Source organism: Enhydra lutris, unplaced genomic scaffold (genome assembly GCF_002288905.1).
Source record: "Enhydra lutris kenyoni isolate GAN:26980312 unplaced genomic scaffold, ASM228890v2 scaffoldscaffold28, whole genome shotgun sequence".
In the NCBI taxonomy this organism is placed as follows: domain Eukaryota; kingdom Metazoa; phylum Chordata; class Mammalia; order Carnivora; family Mustelidae; genus Enhydra; species Enhydra lutris.
Window position 1 is genome coordinate 6,792,494 of NW_019154112.1, and position 11,650 is coordinate 6,804,143.

The following is an 11,650-nucleotide window of genomic DNA, read 5'->3' on the forward strand; positions in this document are numbered from 1 at the left end:
TGCAATAACTTGTCACAGCAGCACAAATATGCTTTATCTCCACACTCAGACTCCCCAGCTGTCATTTCTTTACCACATTTGCCACTTCACACAGGCTACTTCGGTGCATTTTACCCCAAACAGGGAGAGTGTCCCACGGAACCCCCATGTGACACCAAGTAAGGAAATCATGATGGTTCCCACATTTGAACCCAGACCACAGGCCCACTTTAGCTGTCACCACCTGCACAATGGTCTGAAATGTCTTCTTCATTCGGATCCAGTTTTCTTCTTCTGGAATTTCTTCCAGGACTTTCCCTTATTTGGGCAACCTTGATGCACTTAAGGAGCACAGAAGTTTCCCATCTGAGTGGTATTTCTGTATGGCTTATATCACTGGGGTTGTTTTCTGTGGACACAACATCCATCCATGTTGTGACATGCATCAGTCCTTCATTCACTTTTTCAGTGACTGAATATAAGAACATTGACCCCTTAAAACATTTCAGGTACACAATTCTCTGGCCTTAGCTGAGATCCCACGGTTGTACATCATTCTCCAGAATTTTCTCGTTCTCCCCGAGGGAGCCTGTATGCATAAAACACCAACTCCCTGTTGTCCTTTCCCCTACGCCCACTGCAGCCACACCCAGCTTTGTGTCCCAGACACCTCATCCAAGTGGGATCATACAGCATCTGTCCTTCTGTGACTGACTGACTTCACTCAGGTAATAACTTCCACATTCAACCCATGTTGTAGCCTGTGTCAGAACTCCCTTCGTTTTTAAGCCTGAATCATGTTCCATGGTGTATAAACCACATTTTGTTTATCCATTCATCTGTCAGTGGACACTTGGGTGGTTCCACTTTTTGGCTGTTCTGAGAAATGCTGCTCTGAATATGGGTCCTTCTACTTTCAATTTTTGGGGGCATATAGGCTGCAGTGGAATTCTGTGTTTAATATTTTAAGGAACCACCATATTTTTTCCCCACAAAGGAACCATTTAACTTCATTCCTTCATAGGACAGAACAAGATAACCATTTATGGATCTACCTCATTTTGTTTATTCTTTTCCCCATGGATGGACATTTGTATATGTCATTTGCAAAAGGACATCCATTTCCCCATGGACAGACATTTCTGGTTTTTGCCTGTTGTGAACACAGCTGCTATGAAAATTCCTGTACATTTTTGTTTGTTTGAGCCAGTGTTTTCAATTTTGGGGGTATATATCTAGGAGTACAATTATTGAAACCTATGGTAATTCTGCTTGGATCTATTTGAGTAAACGCCAAACTATATTATATGTAGACTACACCATTTTTCACAAGTGAGGTTTAAGGGCTTCAGTCTCTCAACATCCTTTTGTTATTTTTCGTTTTCTTGATCATAGCAATGCTACATGTATAAAGGGACATCTAACTGGTTTAAATCTTCATTTCCTTTTTTTTTAATTTTATTTTTTATAAACATATAATATATTTTTATCCCCAGGGGTACAGGTCTGTGAATCGCCAGGTTTACACACTTCACAGCACTCACCATAGCACATTAAATCTTCATTTCCATAAAGACTAATGCTGTTTAACATCTAGTCATGTGCTTTTCCCCATTTGTATGATTTCTCTGGAGAAGGGTCTATCCAAGTCCTTTGTCCGTTTTAAAAATGGGGTTGTCTTTTTGTTGAGTTGTAAAAGTTCTTTACACATTCTGGGCAACAGACATTTATTAGATCAATAATGTACAAATATTTCCTTCCATTCTGGGGGCTGTCTTTACACTTTCTGCATAGTATCTTCTGATGTACAAATATCTTTAAATTTTTTACATTTCTTTTTTTAAGAGTGAGTGAGAGAGTATGCTAGTGGATAGGGGCAGAGGGAGAAGGAAAGAGAATCTTAAGCAGGCCCCACACTCAATGTGGAGCCTGATGTGGGGCTCAATCTCATGACCTTGAGATCATGATGTGAGCCAAAATTAGGAGTTGGACAGTTAACCAATGGAGCCACCCAGGAACCCGGGACAGATACTTAATTTTGAGAATATTATTTTATCTATTTTTTCTTTCCCTTCTTATGCTTTAGTGTCAGGTTTAAAAGCATTGCCAAGTCCAAGGTTATGAAGATTTATCCCCATTTGTTTCTTCTAGTGTTTATAATTTTACCTCATACATTTAAGCCTTTAACTTATTTTGAATTAATGTGTATATGTGGTGTGAGGTAAGGGTCCAGTTCATTCCTCTGTACATGGATAGTCAATTGTCTAGCACCCTTTGTTGAAAAGATCATTCTGTTTCCCCAGTGTAATGTTGTCCACTCTTGTTAAATTTCAGTGGACCATAGATAAAGGGGCTTATTTCTGGGCTCTCAGTTAAATCCCACTGATCTGTATGCATCCTTTTAAAAAAATGTTATTTTATTTATTTAAAATTTTTTTGTAAATTTAAAACCAATTAATTAACATATAATGTATTATTTGTTTCAGGTTGTGTGCATACCTTTACAACAGTATCACAATGTTTTATTTACTGTTGCTTAGTATTAAGATTTGAACTTTGGAATTATGACTTTTCACCTTTGATTTTCTTTTTCAGGGTGGTTTTGGCTAACTTGTGGTCCCTTAAAATTCCATATGACTGTTATGATTAGCTTGTGCATTTCTTCCCAAAGGCCTTTATGAAATTTCTTGGGAGCATATTGAATTTCCACATTGCTTTGTTACTGTTGCCACCTTATCGATAGTATGTCTTTTTATCACCATGGGGTGTCCTCAGATTTATTTAGGTTTCCCTTACTTTCTTTCAGCAATGTTTTGTAATTTTTGGTGTACAAGACGTATACCTTGATTTCACCTATTCCTAAGTATTTTGTCCATGTTGATATTCCCTAAAATGGAATTGTTTTCTTAAATTGCTTTTTGGATGATTCATTGTTAGTGTATACAGGTATGAGAGATTTTGGTGTGTTGACATTTTGTCCTGTAACTTTGCAGAATTAGGGAACTGGCTGTGATCATTTTTTTGTTGATTCTTTAGGGAGCTCTCTATATAAGATGATGCCATCTCTGGTCTCTGAATAGACCTAGTTCTACTGTTTCCTTTCACATGTGGGTTCCTTATTTCTTGCCTTATTGTTCTGGGTAGAACTTTCAGTGCAATACTGAGCAAGGAGTGAAAGCCAGCATGGTGGGCTTGTTCATGATTTCAGAGTAGAGCTGTCAGTCCTCAAAATTGAGCACAGTGTTTGATTAGGGTTAGAGTGGGGTTAGGGTTAGGGCTTAGGTTTAAGGTCTCCCTGTCCTCTGCTGTACAGAGTCCATTCTTCTCCAGTAACTAGCAGAGTGATCTTTTCAGAACATAACCTTTGAACCTCTCTGTGATCTGCTCCCCAGATTCTTGTCCTCTCTAGCCTTTCCTCTCCCACCATATCCTTGCCACCCCTGTGGGGCTCCCAGGTGTGTGGTTGTCCCACATGTGCCTCAGGCCTGACTCCTGGCCTTTACATTCTCTCTGCCCTCTGCCAGGAGCATTCTTCTCTCCTGCTGCTTCATGTCTAGCTTGTTCCCCTGTTGGCTGGACCTGGACTTGCCCCCCAGTGAGCTGACCCATGTCTGTTGGCTGTGTGTGGCCTTATCCCCTGTTTAAATGTACTGCCCACTTTCCCTGTGTGAGTGATTTACTAAGCTGCCAGGTATGGGGCAGGCACTGGGAAGTAGCCTTAGTGCCTGTGTGAAAAAAATTAGTCCCAGGGCACCTGGGTGGCTTAGTCATTAAGCATCTGCCTTTGGGTCCAGTCATGATCCCAGGGTCCTGGGATTGAACCCTGCCATATTGGGCTCCCTGCTCAGTGGGGAGCATGATTTTCCATCTCCCACTCCCCCAACCTGTGTTCCCTCTCTAGCTGTCTCTCTCTCTCTGTCAAACAAATAAATAAAACCTTAACAAAAATCCATCTCAAAGGGGCTCACCACCCTTGATGACAATGGGGGAGCTGCTGTCCCCACAGGTAGTCCCCTCAGAGAGACAAGACTTCCAACTTCTTGGAGCCTGGGAGATGAAGACCTGGACCTGGAATCATGGCTGGGACCTTAGTAAGCCCCCTCTTCTTCCAACCTTCCTCTTTCCCCTTCCCTGCCCATGGGTTGGACCTGATTCCTGATCTGGGGGAGTTCAAGGGTGACCACTCCTAGAAATAGCAGTGGTTGACTGATGGACCTTGTCAGCAAGAGGCCCAGTAGCCTTCAAGGGAGTACAGCTCTGTGGGGGCCAGCGACAGCCCCCTCAAAGCAAAGTGGGGCAGGAGACCAGCCCTGCTGATTCTAGCCAGTCTGTAGGCCATAGAAAGGAGGGCTGTGCCCAAAGGTGCTCCACTCCTGGCAGGTGGGGACAGGACCTGTAGGGGGTTGGCCAGCGAAGGGCTCCTGCAGGGTTTGCCTGGGAGCTCAGCACAGAAAGAGGGTTCCTGGCTCCAGCATGCTGGCTGTGGGGTTGGTTTCCCATCTCTGAATCCTCAGACTCCTCTTTGTATGATGGGGTGCTGATGGCCCCCATTTCTGGGAGCAGAAGGTAGGGAGGCCCCATAAGCAGACTTGCTCAGGACAGGCTGGAGAGTGGCTGTAGCTTAAAGCAGCCCAGGGCCTGCCCCTGTGAACAAGGTGCACACATCCTTGGCCCTCAGCTCTGGGGTCCTGCTGCCAGCCTCTGACAGTGACCCTCCTCCCACCTTGTCCCTCATCCCTTAGACAGGTGGTCTTCTTAGAGCTGTCCCTGCAGAGGACAGAGAAGCCCATCATGGTGGGACACAGTTTCATCTACCAAGTCATCACTGACCAGCGGGCTTCCAGGCCCTTGTGCCCCCATGGGAGGGCTGGAGGGTGGTGGTCCTCGAGGTCTCTGGCACCCCATACTGGCAGGATGTGTCCATGCAGCACATAGTGATTATCAGCTGCTTCTGTGAGCAGCACTTCCTCCATGAGTTGGACGACCTGGTGTGTGTGGATGTGGACATGAAGTTCTGCAACCATGTGGGCATGGAGATCCTGCCCCCCATTTGGCACCCTGTACCCCAGTTTCTACTGGGTGTCCCATGAAGTCTTCAGCTACCAGCACCAGCCACGGTTCCAGGCCCACATCCCCAGGGATCAGGGCGACGTTTACTACATGGGGGCCTTTTTTGGGGGGCTGGTGGTGGAGGTTCACTGACTGACTTTGGCCTGTCACCCGGTGATGGGAATTGACCTGGCCAATGGGATCAAGGTTGTGTGGCATGACAGAGCCACTTGAACAGGTACCTGATGGACCACAAGCCCACCAAGGTGCTATCCACGTGGGACCTATGGGACCCACAGTGGCTGGGCTGTCCCCTGGAGGACCTGTGGGACCTATGGTGGCTGGGCTGCTCTCCCTGCCCTTCATGAAGAAGCTGAGATTCAGGCCATGCCCAAGAATCACCAAGACACCTGGGACTCACGAGGGGCTGTCCCCATCTCCAACAGGGGGTGCTGTCCTGAGCAGAGCTGTGAGAGCCGGTTCCTACTTCTGTCCCATGGAGGGAGACCATGGAGTCCAGCCCTGCCCAAATGGGCATTTCCAGGGCCCCAGCTGCACCCACACACAGGATGCCTGCCTGGGGACACAAGTTCCTCTCTTTGTGGTCATTGTAGTTTGATAACTTCTGGATCATTTTCAGCTGTGAATGGCTCCAGTTTTATATCGGATAATTTCTGTTTCCATGCTGAGCAACCATCTTTAAAAAGGACAATCAAGTGAAAAGGTTTTCTTCCTGGTTCTAGACAGACACTGCCGGGTGGGGGTTGGAGTGATCCTGCGGCAGCCATGGAACCAGGATGGCCTCTGGTCGAGTCTTCCCTCCCAGTCCCTGTACCTTGCCAGGGCCATGGGGCTTCAGGGGCAGGGGTGCACCAAGCCTCCTCTCAGACCTTCAGTCCCCTGACTGTCAGAGGCCTTGGCTGTGGCTGCTAGCTCACCCTCCAAGAGCATGGAGCCTTCTGAGTTATGTGCGGTTTCTACCTTGGTTTTATTTTTTATTTTTAAATTTAACTTAATTTTTAAAATTTAAATTCATTAGCCAACATATAGTACATCAGTGGATTTTAATCTAGTGTTCAGTGATTCATTAGTTGCCTGTAACACCCAGAGTTCATCACAACATGTGCCCTCCTTACCACCTGTCACTCAGCTACCTCATCCCCCTACCCTCTCCCTTCTGTCAGTGGGGCCAAGTCCCCTGGCTGGGGCTCAGGTAGCTTCCTACATGTTCCACCTGCCTCTCCCTGGCTTCCCCAGCCATGCACAGCCCTATGCTGCTTCCCAGCAGAGAACAGTTTTAACCAAGGTCAGGAAGACAGGATGGATTTTCCTGACTCCACCTGCCACCCCCACCCCCCCAACAAGGGTGCAAGAGAGGAAAGTTTTCTTCAACTCCTCTTAAGGTCCCTGGCTGGGTCTGGAAATTGACAAAGACAGAGGAACAGGAGAAAAGCTGGCAAAGTGTATTGATTTTTTTTGCTGGGAGCCCCACAAGAACATGGAGACCAGCAGAGGCAATGGAAGCCTACAGTTCTTCTATGTTTTAGGCAAAGAAGCAATAAATGTGTGAAGAATTGAGAGAACAAGGGTTTGAGCTAGGTCTGGTAAACGGTAAAAAAGTAACTAGGAAGATAAAGGTTAGTTTAACCAGGTTTGTTCCTCTAGCCTTTGTGGCCTGAAATTCTTTGACTCTGGTGATCAACATGTCCTCCCTGCTGTCTGGGGAGAGAAGGTGCCACATGGGAGTATTCTGACCTGCTTCAGGGAAGGAGGGCGGATGATTGGGGATCAGAGGGATCTTCCTGCTTCTGCTCTATGGAAAATTCTTCCAGTTTCTATATTTAACTTGCCAAGGTGCCATATTTGGGGCAGTGTGTCCTGACCCTCACTGGCTTTTGCTACACTCTGTCTCCTCCTAGTGTCCTGGACACTGAATGCGCTGCTGTGGAGACCGCCCAGCCCTGGGGCAGCCCATTGTCCAGGGAGGCACCTGCCTCCAGGGGAGGGTTGCCTACAACTTCCCATCTGGGTGCCCTGTTGCTAAGGGTGGCCACTCCTCCTTGGGGAGATTGGGTGAGATCTTACTTTGAGAAACTGACTTCATGTCCTGCAAATGATCCAGTAGTGGGATCACGCAGGAGTACTATTTTTAGTATTGGGGGAAACTCCATATTTTTCCCAGCATGGCTGTGCCAACCAAGATCAATTCTGGATGACTTTACCTGTAAACCAGAGATTTTTCAAGATCCTTTCCAGCAGAGAACATGAGGAGAACATTTTCAAGGCCTTGCAAAGTATACTAACCACAGGAGCAAACCAGTAACTCAGAAACTATTGAAATGAAGAACTGGTTCTCCTTCCATGTCTGGCTAGTGTGCTGGTCTGTGGCTCAATCCCACCGCGGGCAGCTGGAAGGTTGACCTCCCAGGTAGGCTGCCACTGAGATGGCTACTGTTTCCAGAAATTCTTTGGGGTGTGGCCGGGTTTCCCCACCTGTGCACAGATCAAGTTGGCAACCTCTGACAGGGGAGCCACAGTTCCTTCAGGCATGGTCCCTCCCCCATCCCGTGGTGGAGCCATCACACTGAGGGTTTAGAGGGACGGGAGGGGCCCCTAGGCAAAACCACCCAAGATTCCCACTGTTCCAACCTGACCTTCAGATGCTCCTCAGTTACTCCTGTGCCTCTGGTGTCTTCCTGGCACTCTGACCTGGCTGTTTTTTGACAGCTCATCTAGTAGTACCCTCACTTTCTGGGAAGGGGATTTACTGGAATCCGCAGTGTGTCCTGCTGTCCCACCTGGATCGCTTTTTGAAGGCACATCATATGGGCCATCTGAGGACCCAAGACTGCAGTCCTGTGGCCTGGAGGGGCTCTGAGCAGAGCTGATGGGGTAGGAGGGCTGCGAGGCACAGAGTCAGGTTTCTAGAAAGCTGTCTGGGGTCCCTGGCATTCTACCTTTTTTTTTTAATTAATTAATTTATTTATTTTTAGAGATTTTATTTATTTATTTGACAGAGAGATCACAAGTAGGCAAAAAAGCAGGCAAAGAGAGAAGGGGAATCAGGCTCCCCGCTGAGCAGAGAGCCCAATGTGGGACTTGATCCCAGGACCCTGAGATCATAACCTAAGCTGAAGGCAGAGGCTTAGCCCACTGAATCACCCAGGCGCCCTGCATTCTACCATTTTTGAATCAAAGCCCTGAGATCTTTCAAATGCCAGCAATGTTACAGCATGGGCCAGAAAATCACATGTTTCTGTGCACCCAACACCACCTAAACTATTGGCCATTTTTTGCACTTGAGCTGAGTACAAAGGATTGGGAGCTTGAGGGGAAGTGCTGGGCCAGACTTTGTGTTTGGGGACATAGGCCATCCAGACAAGCTTGTGCTGAGCCTCAGGAAGGGGCCTGTGTGGAGACCCCACGTGCAGACACTGCTGTCCGCTGATGCCCGCTCAGTCCGCCCCAGTGCACCTGCTGCTGGGGGAGCGCCTGCCTCTTCCTCTCTACCTGAGGGCTCTCTCCTGCACTAGCCATGCCCCTCCCCTGGCAGTCACTGCCAGCCTGCAGCCTGGGAGGGTGGATACCCCGATGACCTCCAGCCCTGGGGACATCCAGGGCGGATGGGACGTGGTCTCCCAGCAGGTCTGTGCGCCAGGCCCCCAAGTGCTCTCTCTCCTCCTGGGGACTCACTGTGCCACATCCTTCCTCAGGGTCCCTGGGCATAACTCCTCCTCTGCTCAGGCACTACTCTCGACCCTGGCTCCACACGCTGGGACTAGGAGGGGGTCATCTGGATCTTCTGGACTCGTGCTACCATGCCTGTGGCATGAACACAGGCTGGCCTCACAGACTCATCAGAGGAGACCCAGTGCAGGAAGATGCAGGCTGCCTCAACGGAGAAGCCAGGTGACCCCAGAGGGAGCACACAGGCCTTGCACAAAAGATAGGGCTCATGGAGCCCAGTGTGGGATTGGGCACCCGGCCAAGGGGCATGGGGAATCCTGGTGAGGGTGGCCCTGGTGGGGGGAGGGCAGACCACAGAAGGGTCACAGAAAAGGCAGGAGACAAGACAACAGGACAGAGCTTCCCAAGGAGGTCGATGGAGGAGTCAGAGGATCACAGAGACCCTTGGGAAAACTTGGAGGCCCTGGAGATGTTGGCTGAAATGCTGTCATTTGGTCAGAAAAGTTGTGTCACTAACCCCCAGTTGGCACTGGATGATTTACTCTTTATTGCTTCTAGGAATCAGGGCATATGGGCCATTAGCACTCACATTGCATGAAGTCTAGGATATATTTATTTTTCATCAATTTTCAGGACCAGATTTTTCTAGAGAAAGTGCTAAGCATGGGTCTCTCCATTCTTTTCTTCGTGCCACTGGCCTCTGTTCTCAGGAGCAGATTCCTGGTGCTCATCACCACTGCTAGCCCTGAGGACTGCTCCCTGTCACCTCCCACAGTGGAGGTGGACATGACCACGTGGGTTGGGGGGCTTGCTCAGGGATGAAGCCTCAGTGCTCAGTGCAGAGCAGGGACCCCAGATCTTCTGCTGAATGAAGGAGGGCATGAGGGAGGAAGGGTAAGGAGGAAGGGAGGAGAAAGAGGGAGGGAGGGAGGGGGGAGGCAGGGAGGGAGGGAGGGAGAAAAGGAGGGGAGAGAAGGAAGATGGCAGGGTGGCAGGGTGGGAGGTGGGATGGGAGGGAAGGCAGGAGAATGGGAGGGAGGGAGAGAGTAGAGAGAGGGAGGAAGGATGAAAGGGAGAGAGGAGAAGGGAGGAAGGATGAGAGGGAGGGAGTGAGGGGAAGGAGGGAGGAGGGATGGGAGGGAGATGGGGAGGGTGATGGAGTGGGGGAGGAAAGGGAGGGGGGAGGGGAAATAGAGAGGGGGGAATGAATGAGATTGTGAATATATGAGGTAGGGAAGGAGGGGGTGAAAAGCCAAAGTCCGATCCATATGTCAGGAGCCATTATTTGGGGTGAGGTCCAAGGGCATCACAGCCTGGGCCCTGGATGGTGGCTCAGGGAACATCCCTCTGTCCTCCCAGTGCTGTCCTTCCTTCTCCTTGTCCCTGCTGTCACCCTGGATCCTCTCCACCTCCTCAAACAATTCTGAATATTCCCAGGAGCAGGGTGGCAGGAGGGGGGTCTCAGGAGGGGTTCCCAGATCCTGGAAAGCTCTGGGACTGTAGCTACAGGACATTCTATCATGCGGACTGGGACTGTGGATCCTACCCATCTCCTTGAACATTAGCCCTGTTCCATTCCCTGCTCTCTCCACCACCACTGTGCTGAATGCTCCTGACAATATATCTGTGAAAAATCGTGCCAGAGTTTCTGGGCCAAGCACTGCTAGGTGATGGGTGCACCTGCAGCCTGGGATGGGTGCTGCTCACTCTTCTCCCAACAGGGGTGCCCGTCACCCTTCTCTCCGGGGGACCTGCATTGGACCTCTGGTTCTTCACATTCTCCCAGGGCTGCAGGTCCCCAGACCAGACACTTGCCACTCTGAGGGTGGCCAGCGCTGCCTTCATAGGGTTTCCTTTGCCAGAGCCCTTCCCCAGGGAGCTCCCGCATCTCTGACACATACTCCCCACATGCCTATCCTCCCTTCTGGACTTGCATGTCTTTGGTCTCTGTCCCTGTGGAGCCCTGTGACTTGGAGCCTGGTTTGGAGCAGAGTCAGGTGAAACTTTTCTCTGGCCTTGGGTTGTGAGCGATGTGTTTGCCCTCTGTGGTGTGTCTTCCAGCTTTCCGCATTTCCCTGGTTTCTGTGTGGGCCACAAGAGGAACCAGCTGTGTCCTGTCTGGAGTCAGGCTGTCGTGTCCCAGCAGGAACAGGGGTCTTGGGCCTGAGATTGTGCTCATAATTCCTAAAGGGGCCTCTATGATTACATCTCACCTGTAATCCATTGGGGGTTTCAATATCGAAGAAGGGAAATTCTATGTCACATAAACACAGAAAAAAAAAAAAAAAGAGTCCCCTTTGAAAATAGGACAGACACAAAGGCACATATTGTGTGATTCCATATACAGAAACATCCAGAACAGGTAAAGGAACAGAGAGAGAAAGCAGCTGAGGGGTTGCGAGAGGCTGGGCTGGAGGAGAAATGCGCAGGGAGGGCTTTGGGTTCAGGGTCTCCTTTGGGGAAGGACATATCCTGCTGTGATGTTCTGTGGTGTGGTGGCACAGCGTTGGGAATGTGCTTAACGCTCATATCGTGTTCAAGTGAAAACAAATAATTTTATTTAAAAAAATAATAAACTATGCAGAACATGGAAAGATAAAATAACAGTTAATAAGTACCAGAGAGAAAGAATATACAGGTAGGGACGAAACATTCCTGCAGGACGTCGGGGTCCAGGGATAGAACAAGGGATAACTGTCCAACAGCAGGGCTGCAGGCTCTGGGTGTGGCTCTGGGAGCCCTGCAGGAGCAGGATTTGAGAGGGTTGAGAGCAGGGTTTGAGATAGAGCCAGAGACAGGAGCCAGGATAGAGGCAAGAGCAGGAGCACAGGCTGTGGCCGGAGAAGGGGGAGCGGCTCTGGCAGGGGCAGGGGCAGGAACAGGAGCAGGGGTGGGAGCAGGGGCTGGGGCAGGGGAAGGGGCAGGGACAGGAGCT

General features: G+C 49.4%; 1 pseudogene; it reads left to right on the forward strand.

The window, feature by feature from the left end:
- The first annotated feature begins 4,519 nt into the window (after positions 1-4,519).
- On the forward strand, positions 4,520-7,764 carry LOC111152465 (annotated as a pseudogene).
- The last annotated feature ends 3,886 nt before the right edge of the window (positions 7,765-11,650 follow it).